Raw genomic sequence first — 14385 nt, forward strand, 5'->3', positions numbered from 1 at the left:
TCTAGGGATCTGTGAGGATAACACACTTCTTGCTTCATGACAGTCATTTGCATGTGTGCATGTCTTACCATACCTGATTAAAACAAATCCCAGCTACTCTTTAAACACTTCTGGAGACCCAGTCTAGAGTCCCCTGCTTCATATAACTTTGTAAGCACCGAATTTCCTGTACTAATTCTCTTTTTGTCAGAAACCACTGGAGGGTTTTTGTTTCCTGCAGTTAACCCTGATAGTGAAGCCACTTACCCCAAACTGCACAGCTGGGCGGGAACAAAAACCCACAAGGTCTGCCAGAGCACTCAAGCCTTCAAGCAGGAAGCCCCGCTCTATTGACACTGGCAGTTCTATCACAATCTGCCAAAGGCCCAAAGGTTTTCCTCTCTCTGAAAGCATTTCCCCAACCACAGAATGTGCCCTGGCCATTATGTGACCTTTGTTGGCCTGCCTCCGAGTTAAGTTGTTGCCTGAACAAGTGTTCTAAAATTCCTTGGAGGCTGGATCATTTCCCTGCAGTGACCAGGGCTCCAGGTTGGGTTTCAGGCCCTGGAGAGGAGGAATCCAAGACTTCCGTGAAGCCGAGATGAATGTTCTTTCTGTTTATGGAAAAGCCCAAGGGATGGTGGGGAATCCGGGATAACTTCCTGCTGCCTCCCACGTCTTCAGAGAGGCACTCTGGCTCCCGCTAAGGCTTAAAGGTAAGTTTGAATATTTCTACCTGTATGTTTCCTGTGGATTCTTTTCCAGTCTTGGCTCCTTGAGGCGACTTCCCACATCATGGGTGGATCCCATAGCTTGTTCTGGTCATTTTCAGGTAGTAAAAAATGTTCCAGTCCTATCTAAGCCAAAACTTTGTTTTCCATTTTTTTCATCTCACATCCCATTCAAAGCAGTGGCCCTTCCCCCAGCTCAGGCAGGACAGCAGTGGGAGTGGGGGCATGGCATGTCCTTCAGCTCACATTTTTCCTCCTCTCTCCCTCATATGCTTTGCTGTGTCTGGTTCCTCTGGAGTTGGAGGAGTAGGGTAGACACAGGGGGAGAAGATGTGACAACAAGACAGTCCTGTTGGGCTCCTGTTGGAATATCTACCCATTGCTATGTAGTGATGCCCAAAGGTGGGTCCTTCTGTTAATTTCCTGGGGCTGCCATAACAATGTACCACAAACTTGATGGCTTAAATCAACAGAAATTTATTCTTTCACAGGTCTGGAAGCTAGAAATCCAAAATCAAGGTTTTGGTAGAGCCACGCTCTCTCTCAAGTCTCTAGGGGAGAATCCTTCCTTGCTTCTTCCAGCTTCTGTTGGCTCCAGGCGTTCTTGATCTGTGGCAGCATCACTTCAGTCTCTGCCTCTGTCTTCACATGGCCTTCTCCTCTCTGTGTCTGCGTCCAAATTTCTCTCTTCTTATAAGGACACCAGTCATAGTGGATTGAGGGTCCACCCTACTTCACTATGACCTCACCTTAACTAATTACATTAGCCATGACCCCATTCTCAAATAAGGTCGCATTCACAGGTACTGGGGGCTAGGACTTCAGCATATTTTGTGGGGGACACAATTCACCCATCACAGCCGTCTTTCTTCTCTCTGTTTCATAGGGTGCTTTTGTGTGTTCTTGAGATGTATCCCACTCACTTCACTCGCACTTTGCCACCACGTGGGGCCTCCCAGCTTGGGAGATGCAATCTCTGTCTGACCTCCCACAGCGTCTCCTCACCTCTTTGTCTCCTTCCCTAGGAGTTCACCCTGGGGATCCCCTTGCCCAGCAATCAGCCCTCTTGGGCAGAGTTTTTCCAAGGGTGGCTCTGGTCTGTTTCCTTCCTTGGCTTCCCCTGGCTCACAAGAAAACTCACCCGCCCTTGGCCTGATGAGCCTCTGGAGGACAGGCTGCTTCCCTTGCTGTCGTCACTCCTCACTGTGCATCTGGGATGGCTCCAGGAAAGGGTGCGCCACTTGCCGTGGCCTCCAAAGTTCAGGAGGCCAAGCCCTTAGGCAGTGTTATCACCTCACTCTGCTCTGGTCTTGCAGTGACCCTGCCGGCCCTTCAGCAGCTGGGGAGGCATCCAGCGCCGAGTCAGATGCCAGACTGGCCTGCTTACGCCCCTCTCCTCTCTAGGGTTTCTCCTCTCTAGGGTTTCTCCTCTGCTCCCTCCCCTCATTTGGATGGAGAGTTCTCCTTTTTCTCTTTCTCCTCAGAAGAGGAGGAGAAACACCATAACATTCTCCACATCTGTGAATTTGCCTTAATGGCTAGCCTTGATCAGTCTCCTCTGAATTTCTCATCTTCTCTCATTGAGGAGGGGGCAGTGAGCCAGGCTCACAGGTTTTTACAGATTTGCGCATTCCTGTGGGAAAGTGTTTATCACCTCCTTTCAGAATGTGTGGGAACCCATTGTCTTTGGTTTGGGGGACTCAGGACATCTGACCAGACAAGACAAGTCTCCTTTAGCATCCTGGAAGATGGACACAGTGATGGGTTCACAGTGAGGACTCAGTGACGGTGGCCTCGAAAGTCTGCATTCCAGCCACTGAGGTTCCAATGTTCTACCATTTTCCTTCATGCTACCTTTGCAGCCAAAACACTGTACTCCTTCAAAGCATGCTTTATAAAAGACAAGCTACCCAGTTTCTACTCTTTCCAAGGAGCTATGCTGTTGCCTCCCAGACCCCCGAACTTGGATAGATGGAAATTTGTGCCTGTGTGAGTGATGTGAGCGACCATGACCCCCTCTCATTCAATTGCATCCTCCAAGAGGTCTTTTCTAATTCCTTGTCTTTAAGAGAACACCCCCACCCAGACGGTCTCTGCCCCTTTGCCCTTTCTAAGTGTTCTTCAGAGCAGGTGTCCCTACCTGAAGGTATATTAAATTAAAGTTTGTTTGTTTACCTCTCCCCCACTGGAATATGAACTTCCAAGCTGGGCCCTATCTACCATGCTCCCTGCTGCATCCGGAGTTTAGAGCACAGTCTGGCACATGGTAGGTGTAGTGGGTTGAATGGTGGCCCCCAAACGATATGTCCACTAGAAGCTGTGTGTGTGAACTTATTTGGGGAAAAGGTCTTTGCAGATATAGTTAAGTTAAGGATCTTGGGATGAGATCACCCTGGATTAAAGTGGGCCCTAATAACAACGGCAAGTGTCCTTACAAGAGATGAGAAGGAGAGGAGACACAGAAAAGAAGGCCACATGAAGACGGAGGCAGAGTTTGGAGTGATGCAGCCACAAGCCAAGGAATGCCGTGAGCCACCGGGAGCCGGAAGAAGTAAGGAAAGATTCTCCTCTAGAGCCTTTGAAGGGAGCACAGCTCTGTCGACATCTTCATTTTGGACTTCTTGCTTCCAGAACTGTACAAGAATCAACTTCTGTTGTTTTAAGTCACCAAGTTTGTGGCGATTTGTTATGGTAGCCCTGGGAAGCGAACGCAGCAGACATTCAATAAATGTTTGCTGAGTGAATGCACCGTTCACTGCAGCAGTATTCAGCCCCTTTCTGGGAGATCCTGGAGAGCCCCTTGCAGCAAGCGGTCACTCCTGAAGGAGGAGGAGGTGTCAGGACCATGGAGTTTAAGTCCCAGCTCTGCTGCTGAGCATCAGTTCTCGCTCCTGGCTTCAGTCTCCCTAAGTTGGAAGAGATGATCTCCAAGGTCTCTGGAGAGTCCATGATCCAACAGGAGCACTGCAGAGATCAAGAAGACTCTCTCCAAGCAGCTCTCTCTAGGCAACCCTGCATGCCCCAGATCTGAGGCCTCAGCTGGCAGAGGGCCCCCAGGACTCCCTCCAGAGCAGGGCACAGGCTGCGTGCCCAGTCATAGCAGCTGCTGTGTGTCTGCTTCTGCCCACCCTCAGGGCCTTGTGGTTGCCATAGTGATTGTTTCTCTTCCAGGGCTCCCCAAGGCAGATGGGAGCAGCTGGCGATAGGGCTGGGGGTGAATTGTCCCTTGGCTAGGAGACAAATCTTGTGCTTTGCAGAAGACTTTCCTCTAGGTCAGGGTGGGGGACAAGTGGCTTAGGGAAGTCACCTCAGTGCTAAAGGCTTATTTTCCATTGAGTGGATGCAGGGATGGCCCTGGTATCGCCGTGTTTCCTAGGAAGTCTGGCTCGCTTCCCCAACAGACACAAGGGAGGTTGTTTTTGGAAACTTGTAAAGGTCTACAGAAATTTACCCACAAACTCTGCCTCTGTATTCTGAGAATACTGTCGGGTGCCAAGCCTTGGTTAATTTCAGTAGGCTTACATGGGTTTTAAAAGAATTCAGATCCCCAAATATTTGAGCTGAAGTTCAGCTGACCTCAGTCTTCTGACCTTTCCAATGACTGATTCTTCCTGGGCAGCTGCTGCCCGTTGGAGTGATGACTGCCCCTGGCAGCTGGATGGAACCAAAAAGACATTGGGCTAGGTCCCAGGACATGGGAACACTAGAATAACCTGTGTGACTTTGGGGAAGTTCCTATATCTCTCTGGGCCTCAGCTGACTCATTGCGGAAATAGAAATCATAGTATCTGCTGTGTCTATCTTAGAAGGCATCGAGAAGATCCAGACAGCCAGACACTTGGGAAGGGCTTCCTAAGAAACAGCTGGAGGCACCTGGAGAAATGGATGGGAAAGCTTCAGGAGGCTTGGCGTGCAGTAAAGGATTAACCTTGCCCAAAGAAAGGTGTGGCCTTTGCCTCTGGCTCCTGGGAGGTAACCTCTAAGTCCTTGGAATGTTCTCCCTTTTAGGAGTGTCTTTGTTACATGGGGACTCTTGGGCTTTGCTAGATAGTCTATGCTAACAATGTGATCTATGGTGGGGCCCTGGGCCACACAGTATTGTCTCAGCCTCTGTAGGGCTGGAGGCAAAAGTCAGCCATGCAGGCAGGCAGCTGTGTCTACATGACCAACCCCCATAAAAGCTCCGGATGCTAAGGCTTGGGTGAGGGCCCTTCATTGGCAATACCCGGAGCTCAGAGTGTATTGTCACACATGGTTGTTGGGACAAGAAAGTGCTGTCCATGACTCCACTGGGAGATGCCAACAGAAAGCTCACGCCTGGACCTCTCCTGGACCCTTCATTATGCTCCCCTTCTGGTTGCTGATTTTAATCTGGGAGCTTTCACTGTAGTAAACCGTAAATGTGAGCATGACAGCTTTCTGGGTTCTGCGAGTCCTTCTAGTGAATTACTGAAGCTGAGCATGGTCTTGGGGACCCCCTGAACTTACAGTTGGAGAATGGACAACACAAAGGAGGGCTCAGTGGTGGAGAATGCAAGAGCAGGTCTCAAAGAAAGGTGGGATGGGACTGCCCCTGGTTCCCACTGGACACTCACTGCTGCTCCTTTTGGACTCTCACTTATGCCCCAGCGTCTCAGTTGTACCACCACCACAGGGAAGTGTCTCTAAGGATCCTGCATCTTATGTCACTCCCTCCAGACTCAAAATCCTGGGAGGGAGCATCTGATTGGCTGAGCCTGGATCACGTGCTTGCTTCCTGGGTTGATACGATGGTGAACCCCTCCATCCCCCAAATAGGAGGAGTGTTCTGATACTGAGCAGCCAAAAAAGCTATCCATACCAAATGACTTGGATGGTCAGACCATCTCGAAAATTCCTCTCTGAAATTAAAGAGTAGAAGGAAAGTGCTTGGAGGCAGGCCAGCTTTCTGGGCGTGCAAACTGTGCAGTCGCACAGCAGCGTCCCACACTAGTTTTAATGCTCTGCTGTCAGTATTTTGAAGTTTTTAATAATCTTTGAACAAGCGATCCACATTTTGATTTTGCACTGGGCCCTGTGAATTATGTAGCCTGTCCTGCCTGGAAGGCATGGAGCATCATGCAAATGCAAGGGCTGGTTATAAACTTTGTTTTACTAGCAAATGACCTGATCCATCAAAGTTATTTTCATAGCTGCCTCTTAGTTTTTTTAGCATTTATTTTGACTTCCACTTAATGAAACTACCATCTGTTCCCCTTGTAAGACCCCCCTCCTGAGCAACAGCCTCTGCGGGCACCAAAGGCTTCTAAACCCCAGACCCGCTGGCCTGCTCTGCTGTTGTTGGTCCCACTTGACTTTGAACTCTAGGTGCTTCTCCCCGTACTTCTCCTTCCCTCCCTGGACCTCGTGGGCCTGCACTGCCCTGGTTTGCCCTTTCCCCACCTGCTGCTGCTTTGTCTCTTCTATTGGTTGTGTTTTCTCTACTTCCTCTCTGCCCTTCAACTCCAGATGTACCCCTAGGATGAGTTCCCTTCTGTGTCTGCTCTCCTCCCTAGATCCACCAGCTTTCTCTCAAGCCTTCAAGAAGAACTTGTCTCAAAGGCTTCCAAGATGGCTGCTCTGACTGGCTGCTGGGCATCACCACATGGGTCCGTCAGCAGGTCCAAGGCTAATGCCATCAGCTCAGGCCACATCTACATCCCTCTCTTGCCCTCCTGATTCTGCCCATAGGACCATCAGCCTTCTAGGTTAACTGGCCTCACCTTCTTTCCTGCCTCTACATTGTTATCATATCTAATACGTGACCATCAGTAACATTGTTCCTATAATTATTTCCAACAGGGTTGGGTGGGGTGGGGAGGTGTTGTATGAGGGCAAGGGGCTGGAGTAGAAAGGTATGTAAAGTTAGCAAAGTCTCCCTGGAGCTTCTGTTAAGTGCCCCGGAGAAAGCACGACTCCTTCTAATTCCAACCCCCAAACTTCCAGTTTAGATGCACCGTCCAGGAGTTGGTAACCATCTGTATATTAATTACGATATTTGTTCAGCTGCTAAAACAATAGTCAAAATAACAAAGACTAAATCAAGATAGAAGTTTGTGTGTCTCTCACAAAACAGTCTGTGTGGAAGCAAACCAGGTCTGGTATAGCCACCCCATGATTATCAAGGACCTAGGCTCCTTCTCTACTTCACATCCTTGGTATATGGCTTCCCCCTCAATGGTCCAAAATGTCTTTTGAGCTCTATAAATCATTTCTGCACTCCAGCCAGTAGGGGAGGGAGAGAGGAAGAAGGACATGGTCCCCTTTCTATAAGAACACTTTCTAGAAGTTGGACATGATATTCTTCTCCTTTCCAGTGGCTAAATATCTGAACTACAAGAGACAGTCTTCATTCCACACAGTTATGAACCCGGCTAAAGATGGGATGTTCTATTTCTGAGCAAGTTAGTGTTAGCGGACAACAAGCATCTCTATAACAGTAACAAACAGAAGTCTTGTGCAGAACCTTCAGGAAGGCTCACTGCAAGAGAAAGAGTGTACCCTTTTGCTTCTCCATTGTCCCTTGTTCTGGCCTACAATTCAGATGTCAGATATTGGAGCTCCAACAGCCTTCTTGGATCAGGTGGTGACCCTGAGGGTATATCAGGGTGGGGAAGAGAAAAGATAGAAGGAGCCTAGGCCATAGCAGCAGTGGAATCATCATTCTACTCTGAGCAGGCCACCTCCAGACTCTGTTTACACAAGAAAGAGATAAACATCTGTCTTGTTTAAGCCACTGTCAATTTATTGGTTAGTCATATGCAGGAAAGCTAATCCTGAGGCCTGAAAAATATAGCTGTGAAATGAGTCCCAGACTTTGCAGGCCACCTCCAGTTGTGATTGTCCTGTCTTTCTATGAACCGAGAGATGGTTGAATTTATACAGCCACCAAAAGTGCTGGGGAATCCATGCCAGACAATTCAAATGAGAAGTGGGATTTTGGCAAAATAAATCAGATTCAAGACTTAAGGTCCAGAGGGAGCACTGAGGATCTGAAAATAGTTTGGAAGCTGATATTTGAGATCCATTCTGACTCAGCTAATATGCACTTTGGGACAAGAAAGGCCTGGAATGCAAACAAAAGAACTACTTACAAGCCAAGGGATTATTGTCAATGTGATCACAACTACAGCCTGATGAGGCTTGGAGACATTGGGATAGCAAGTGTGTGTGTGTGTGTGTGTGTGTACACTTATGCTTTAATGTACCAGTGTGTGTTTGTTCAAGTGTATGCATTCAAGAGGGGAACTGAATGTGCATTTGGCCAATTCTAAGTTGTCAAATGGTAATATCAGTCTTTAGTTAAAGTCAAGGTGAAAGCTGAATATTACAATCATGGAATAAGTTAAGCAATGAAAAGTAAATCTGATATTTTATCCAAAATCATTAATTTTACAACTTTTTTCATTAAAACAATTCAGTAGTAAACTTTAAAGCTTGAAATTATAGTGTAGGAGCTATATATCAGCATCGCCAACTGGTGTTTTCCTCCTAAATCGCTATCCTGCACATTTGTTAAACTAGATAGATGCTCACATTCCACTGTTGATACAGGAAGATACTTAGGCCTGCTCTGCCAGGATACATGTGGCTGGTGGTGATGTTTCAACATATCATCAGGCTTTCCTCACAATGATAGTAGCAATTAAGATAAAGACTTGTCACCTCCTTACCTTTATCAACTTGAGAATTTGGTTCATGATACTGATGAAATTTCACAGAAGCAATCTCACAAACTAAAGCTTTGAGCACTTGAAGAATATACTCCCTTACAGATTTGATAACTTAGATAAAATGGACCAATTCCTTGAAAGACAGAAACTATTTTTTTTTTTTTTTAAAGATTTTATTTTTTCCTTTTTCTCCCCAAAGCCCCCCGGTACATAGTTGTGTATTCTTCGTTGTGGGTTCTTCTAGTTGTGGCATGTGGGACGCTGCCTCAGCGTGGTCTGATGAGCAGTGCCATGTCCGCGCCCAGGATTCGAACTAACGAAACACTGGGCCGCCTGCAGCGGAGCGCGCGAACTTAACCACTCAGCCACGGGGCCAGCCCCGAAAGACAGAAACTATTAAAACTCACATAGGAGCAATAGATAATCTCAATAGCCTTATAAACACTAAATAAAAATTTGAACTGATAATTAAAGCCCTTATAAAGAAAGCACTAGACATTCACTGGTGAATTCTTCCAAGCATTTAAGGAATAAATAATACCAATTCTCTAAAATTTCTTTAGAAAATAGAAGAGAGAACACTTCCCTACTCATTGTAACAGGGCAGCGTTCCTCTAATACCAAAGCCAGATAAAGATATTACAAGAAATTAAAACTGTGGACCAATTATCTCTCCTGAATATAGATGCAAAAATCCTTAACAAAATATTAGCAAATCAAACCCAGCAATATACAAAAAGATTATATATTACAACCAAGGAGGATTTCAGGAATCAGGAATGCAAACCTGATTCAATATTCATAAATCAAACAGTGTAATTTTTAACAGAACAAATAAGAATTATATCATAATGAAAACTCTCAAAAATCTAGGAATAGAAGGGAGCTTCCTTAATGTAATAAGAGGAATATGCAAAAAAACTTACATCTAGCATCATACTTAAGGTTGAGAAACTGAACAGTTCCCCCTAAGACTGGAAACAAGGCAAAGAGGTCTTCTCTCACCACTCCTATTCAACCTTGTACCAGAAGTTCTAGCTAGTGCAGTATGACAAGAAAAAGAAATAAAAGGTGTACAGATTGGAAAGGAAGAAAGAAGATGCTTCCTTATTATTTGCAAAAGTGTCCTTAAGCTTGTTGCTCTTTCTTGCATTTTTTATTTCCCATATTTTTGTGTGTATTTACTGCTTTCCATTGTCCTTTGAGAAAAATTTGCCCTTAAATTTTGGCCTTAGAATTGTGGCAATGGACCAATGTAATTGGCTTTCAAGAGAACAAAATGACACCTGAATTTCTAGTTCTTCTCAGTTTTCATTGTATGCACACAAACTTCAGCCTTTTCCTGGAGTAGAAGCATAAAAGAAATCTTTATGTCAGCTCAGAGATGCCAAATATGACAATGAGGTAGGCATTTGGCTATTTGGCTTCCCAATGGTCAAAGCCAAATCCAATCACATACATAGACAAACACTCAGACCAAAATCAAACTTCCGTGAACCCCTAGCATTTATCAAGTATTCCCAAGTTCTGCCATCTATGAGAAACCCTTCCTTTAAATACCCACAGTTGGACCAAGCCCAAATCACCCACTTAATTAGCTGTAGGGTCAAACAAAAGCTACAAACATAGGGATCACATTTAGGATCCAGCCCTGAAACAAGAATTCTGATAGTTATTCTTTTCTGACTTTCAAATATGTTTAAGTGAAAATCTTACAAATGTATCCAAATTTAAACACATCTAACTGTTTTTCACAACCTCCACACCTCCCACCCTGACGTGAGCCATGTGGTCTCATATCTGGTTATTGTGGTCTCTTCCTAACGGTTCTCACAGTTTCCATTCTTCCCCTCTTCATGTGGTTCAGGGGGTTTCTCAAGTGGACACTGGATGAGAGACATCCTCTTCTCTGGAGTCCTCATCCTGTGTGATGGGGTGGGTGCCTTGCGTTGCTAGTGGTCAGTAGTCAGGAAGAACAAAATGAACAAAGTTCTGGCAACATAATTTGAGTCACTGGATTCAGCTGTGCCAGGGTTTGCCCCTATTCTTCCTAGATACCTAAGTCAACAACGTCCCTTTTGTGCTTAAACTGCTTTGGAGCCAGGCTTCTGTCGCTTGCAAACAAAAGGGTTCTGGCAAATGTAATTTTCTAAGTTGCAGTTTCCTCTTCTGTAATATAAGCTACTTCCAGGCCTGTTGTGAGGAGAAAATGAACTAATATTGCATCAGAGTTTTGTAAGTATGAAGCAAACTTATTCATTGTCACATACCCGCCAAAAACACTTATCAGCTAGGATGCTTTGGGTTGCAAGAAATAGAACATGCAACTAAAATTAGTTTAAGCCATGGCGACTCAAAGTGTGGTGCCTGGACCAGCATCAGCATCAGTATCATCTGGGAGTTTGTTGGAAATGCAAATTCATGGGCCTCACTCCAGCTCCACTGAGTCAGAGTCTCTGTGTTACAACAAGCTCCCTGAGTGATCCTCCTGCATCAATGGCTTCAGCAACAAAGGTTTTGTAATCTCATATAACAAGTAGCACAAAGGTAGCTGGGAGGAGATTGTTTAATTTCATTTAATCAAGGGTTTTCTACTCTGCTGCTTGGTTCACTGGCTTTTGTCTTCAGTTTATCTCATGGTTGCAAGATAGCCGCCTTAGCCTCCAACAGCGTATCTTCATAGAACTGTGACCAAGAACAGGAGGGGCAACTTCTTCTCACATATCCTTTTCATCTGGGAGGAAATCCTTCCCCCAAATGCCCAAAGGACCTCTCCTTTCTCCTCAGAAGCTAGAGTTGCATCCCATGCCTGTGCCTAAGCGAATATGGACACAGGGAATGAAGTGACCATGACTGGCTTAGACTAAGCCACATTCATTGCCTGTGGCTGCAGAGGGGCCAGCTCCCCTGAGCACCTGGGAGAGTGAATACCAAGACCTGGTCAGGGTTTTGCCAACAAGGGAAGAGGGTAGTGATAGCTGTAGAATTCCACCAGGAGGGTCTGCCACACATATAATAGGAGTGCAGTCTAGAGTATGGAGCAATTGTGTCGCTTTGTCACTCTGATCCCTCAATTGAAGTAAAGTCCCAGTACTGAGAACTTTCTCCCATATCTTGGGATCCTCATTGTTGGGTTGTGGGTGATGGAGATTTTTTGAGGTGTGTCAAGTGAGTATTTTGTTAGCTCAAAAAAGCTAAACAAAGAGGTTGGGTGGGCAGAGACCACCTGAAACATGCCCCATAGGTCTGTCTGGTGTGGATGTCCCAAGCCTTCCCCGGTGTCAAGGCCACGCATACTACGCCAACAGTGTTCCTTTATCAGTGCAGCACAGCATAAGAGTTATACACACACTCAGACATCTCATCATCTAGTGGGTGCCTGACGTTCTCAAGGGATAGGTTCCAAAGCATTTGTAACTTCTAAATTCATGAACACCACTGTAGCATGTAAATTCCCCCAAAAAATGTACCAAGTGTATTTCACATCAGTGATGACAGGTATGATGAGGAGTAAACCTAAGGTGAAACGTGGGTGCTGGGCAGATAGTTTGGCTCGCTCACTAGTCAATGATTCATGCAACAGCCTCAGGGAGTTGTTGTGGAAATAAGATCGCAGATGCAGAAGGTTTTGAAGTAAGACTTTAGTGGTCTTGTAAAAACTCTGTGTAAAGGAGAGGTAAGGACTTCAGCCAGCAGCCAGAAGCCAAGTGACTACTTCCCATAGTTTTATAGGTTTTGTTTACACACTGGTAGAACTCGAGATTCTAACTACCCTCCCCCCACCCACACACACACCTTTCCAGAAAGCTTTTTGTTGTTTTGCATTTTGGGATGCCTCAAGCGTGGTACTTAGAAGTAAATAAACTTTTCACTCATCTTGGACAAATGCTGTGAGTATACATTGAAAACAGGAGGAATAATAGTAAACAGCTAAAATATACATCTGAAAAGAGATTCAAATATGCACTTTGAAAACAGGGAAAGATACACGGGAAGCAGGGACAGAAAGAAGAACCAGACACACGTCTGAAAAGGCAGGAGTCACAATATTCATTCACTGTGACATAAAACTATTTTGATTGGGAGGCAATTTCTCTCAGGACCATCTATAACTCAAATTCTTACCTCAGAAAAAACAGCGAGTTAACACATGAATTGTTGGGTCCATGGACTCAAGGGTCTACTCTATATCTAGTCCGAGGTGAGGTGAGGCAGAGGACACCCAGGAGAGTGTGTTGAACGTGCGTATCAAGTCACCCCTCGACCTGTCCACAGTTAAGGAGCTCATGTGGGCTGAGGCCTGGCTGACGCCAGGGTCGCCCACAGATTCTGCTGCCATCTGCTCTGAATCTTTTGCTTTCTCCTTTTCAATTGATGTGGCTTTTGTTTTGGAACTAAACATCCTTGTCACCTCCTCTGTGCCCTCTTATTTCTTCTTCCTACCACAAAGTATTAATCCCATAAACCATCGCATGATGGATAGATCTGAGCAGTCCTTGGCCTTGGTCAGGACTGTGGGCTCTGGAATCAGCCCGCCTGAACTTGATCCCGGCCCTACCACTGACCAAGCCTGCGTGACCTTGGACAGCCCATGTAACCTCTGTGAACCCCAGGTGGTCTCCGTGGGATGGGACCATAAGAGTGCATCCCTCGTGAGCGTGTGGAGATTGACATGCTCTATTGCTCAGAAAGTGCTCAGGGGAGTACCAGGCACAGGATGGTGCTGGACAAATTTTACCTGGGAGGATGGTGAAGATGATGATGGTGGAGAATGCAGAACAGTGTTAAGGTGGTTCTCTGACACCTCTCTCCACAACTTCTCAAGACTCATGATCCAGAGGCAAGGTGATTTCAGCCCATCAGGTTCAGCTGAGGGGGAAGCTGGGGCCTGCAGCCCACCGGCCATGCCAGCTAGGCCACTGGGCTTCTTTCTGCCAGAGATATGTAGTGACAATGGGAACCTGGTGTCACAGGGTTCACTGGCAGACACTCTGGGATCTCAGAAGCCATAAGGCCTGCCTGAGTCCAGGCCAAGCCCCAAGCTGGAGGACACTTGGGGACTTCATTGAGAGGAGGGACATCCTGCTTCCAGACTCAAACCCCTTCGACAAGCTACCCAGACTCATCTACAGGTCGGGAGGGCGGCACTCCCTAGCTGGGGCTCGGTCAGTGGGCATCCCCATGTCCCACGGGCTGCCAGGACCTCTAGTCCAGGTTTCCCAATGACTGGTGAGCAGCTCCTGTGGGAAGTACTCTCATCTCTGGGAAATCTCCAGAAAGACTGAGAACTGCGAGAACAAGCATGCTCTGGAGGGATTTGAGCAGCAGCATGAACCCTGGGTCCCTGTGGTCCTCCAAGTTGAATTATTTATGATGCTGTATTGGTCGGATTCTGTTTTTAATTAGCATCCTGGGAAAAAGCTGCAGCCTCGCAGCCCTCCTGTGGAATCCCAGAGAAAGCTCTATAGGCCCATGGAATTGTTTTGGTAACAGGATCAAACACTGACCACTGTGTACTAGTGGCGCCGCTGGATGAGAAGCCAGGCCCAAGACATCTTACTTGCTTTACCAGGCCTGGGATGTTGCCCCTTATTTCAGAGGCTTACCCTTCTTCAGAGCAGAACTGGGAGATGAAGTGAGACGGCGTCTGTAAGGAGTAGGCCCCATGTCTGGCACAGAGGTGACAGCAGACAGCGTATCCTGGCAGGGTGTCGCCTGCTGGTCCTGTACAGTCCCCGAGCAGCTCCGGCAGCAGAAACCCAGGGACCGGCAAGCCTGCTTCTACAGACAGTTTGCTCTGTTCTGCTTTGTGGAAGCGCTGCCTGAGCGGCTCAGCTACAGCCAAGAGATGCCCAGAGCCAGAAGCCCGGGAGGAAGCAACCAGCAGCCCTGGGAAACCAGGAAGGCAGAATCAGATGCTTGGAACCACCTAGAGGTGAGAGTCCCTGCCGTGTAATACTGAATCCCGGATTAGGTGTCTCTGT

At 46.7% G+C, this 14385-nt stretch overlaps 1 protein-coding gene across 1 annotated transcript in view; it reads left to right on the plus strand.

Annotated features, from left to right (window-relative positions):
- Positions 1–292: 292 nt before the first annotated feature.
- Positions 293–14385, plus strand: part of PROM1 (prominin 1) — a 148293-nt gene continuing 134200 nt past the window's right edge. The window contains exon 1 of the mRNA XM_070506186.1: positions 293–695. The gene's annotated coding sequence lies outside the window, so the exon portion shown is untranslated. The remainder of the gene's footprint in view (positions 696–14385) is intronic.

This window comes from Equus asinus, chromosome 3, assembly GCF_041296235.1.
Source record: "Equus asinus isolate D_3611 breed Donkey chromosome 3, EquAss-T2T_v2, whole genome shotgun sequence".
In the NCBI taxonomy this organism is placed as follows: domain Eukaryota; kingdom Metazoa; phylum Chordata; class Mammalia; order Perissodactyla; family Equidae; genus Equus; species Equus asinus.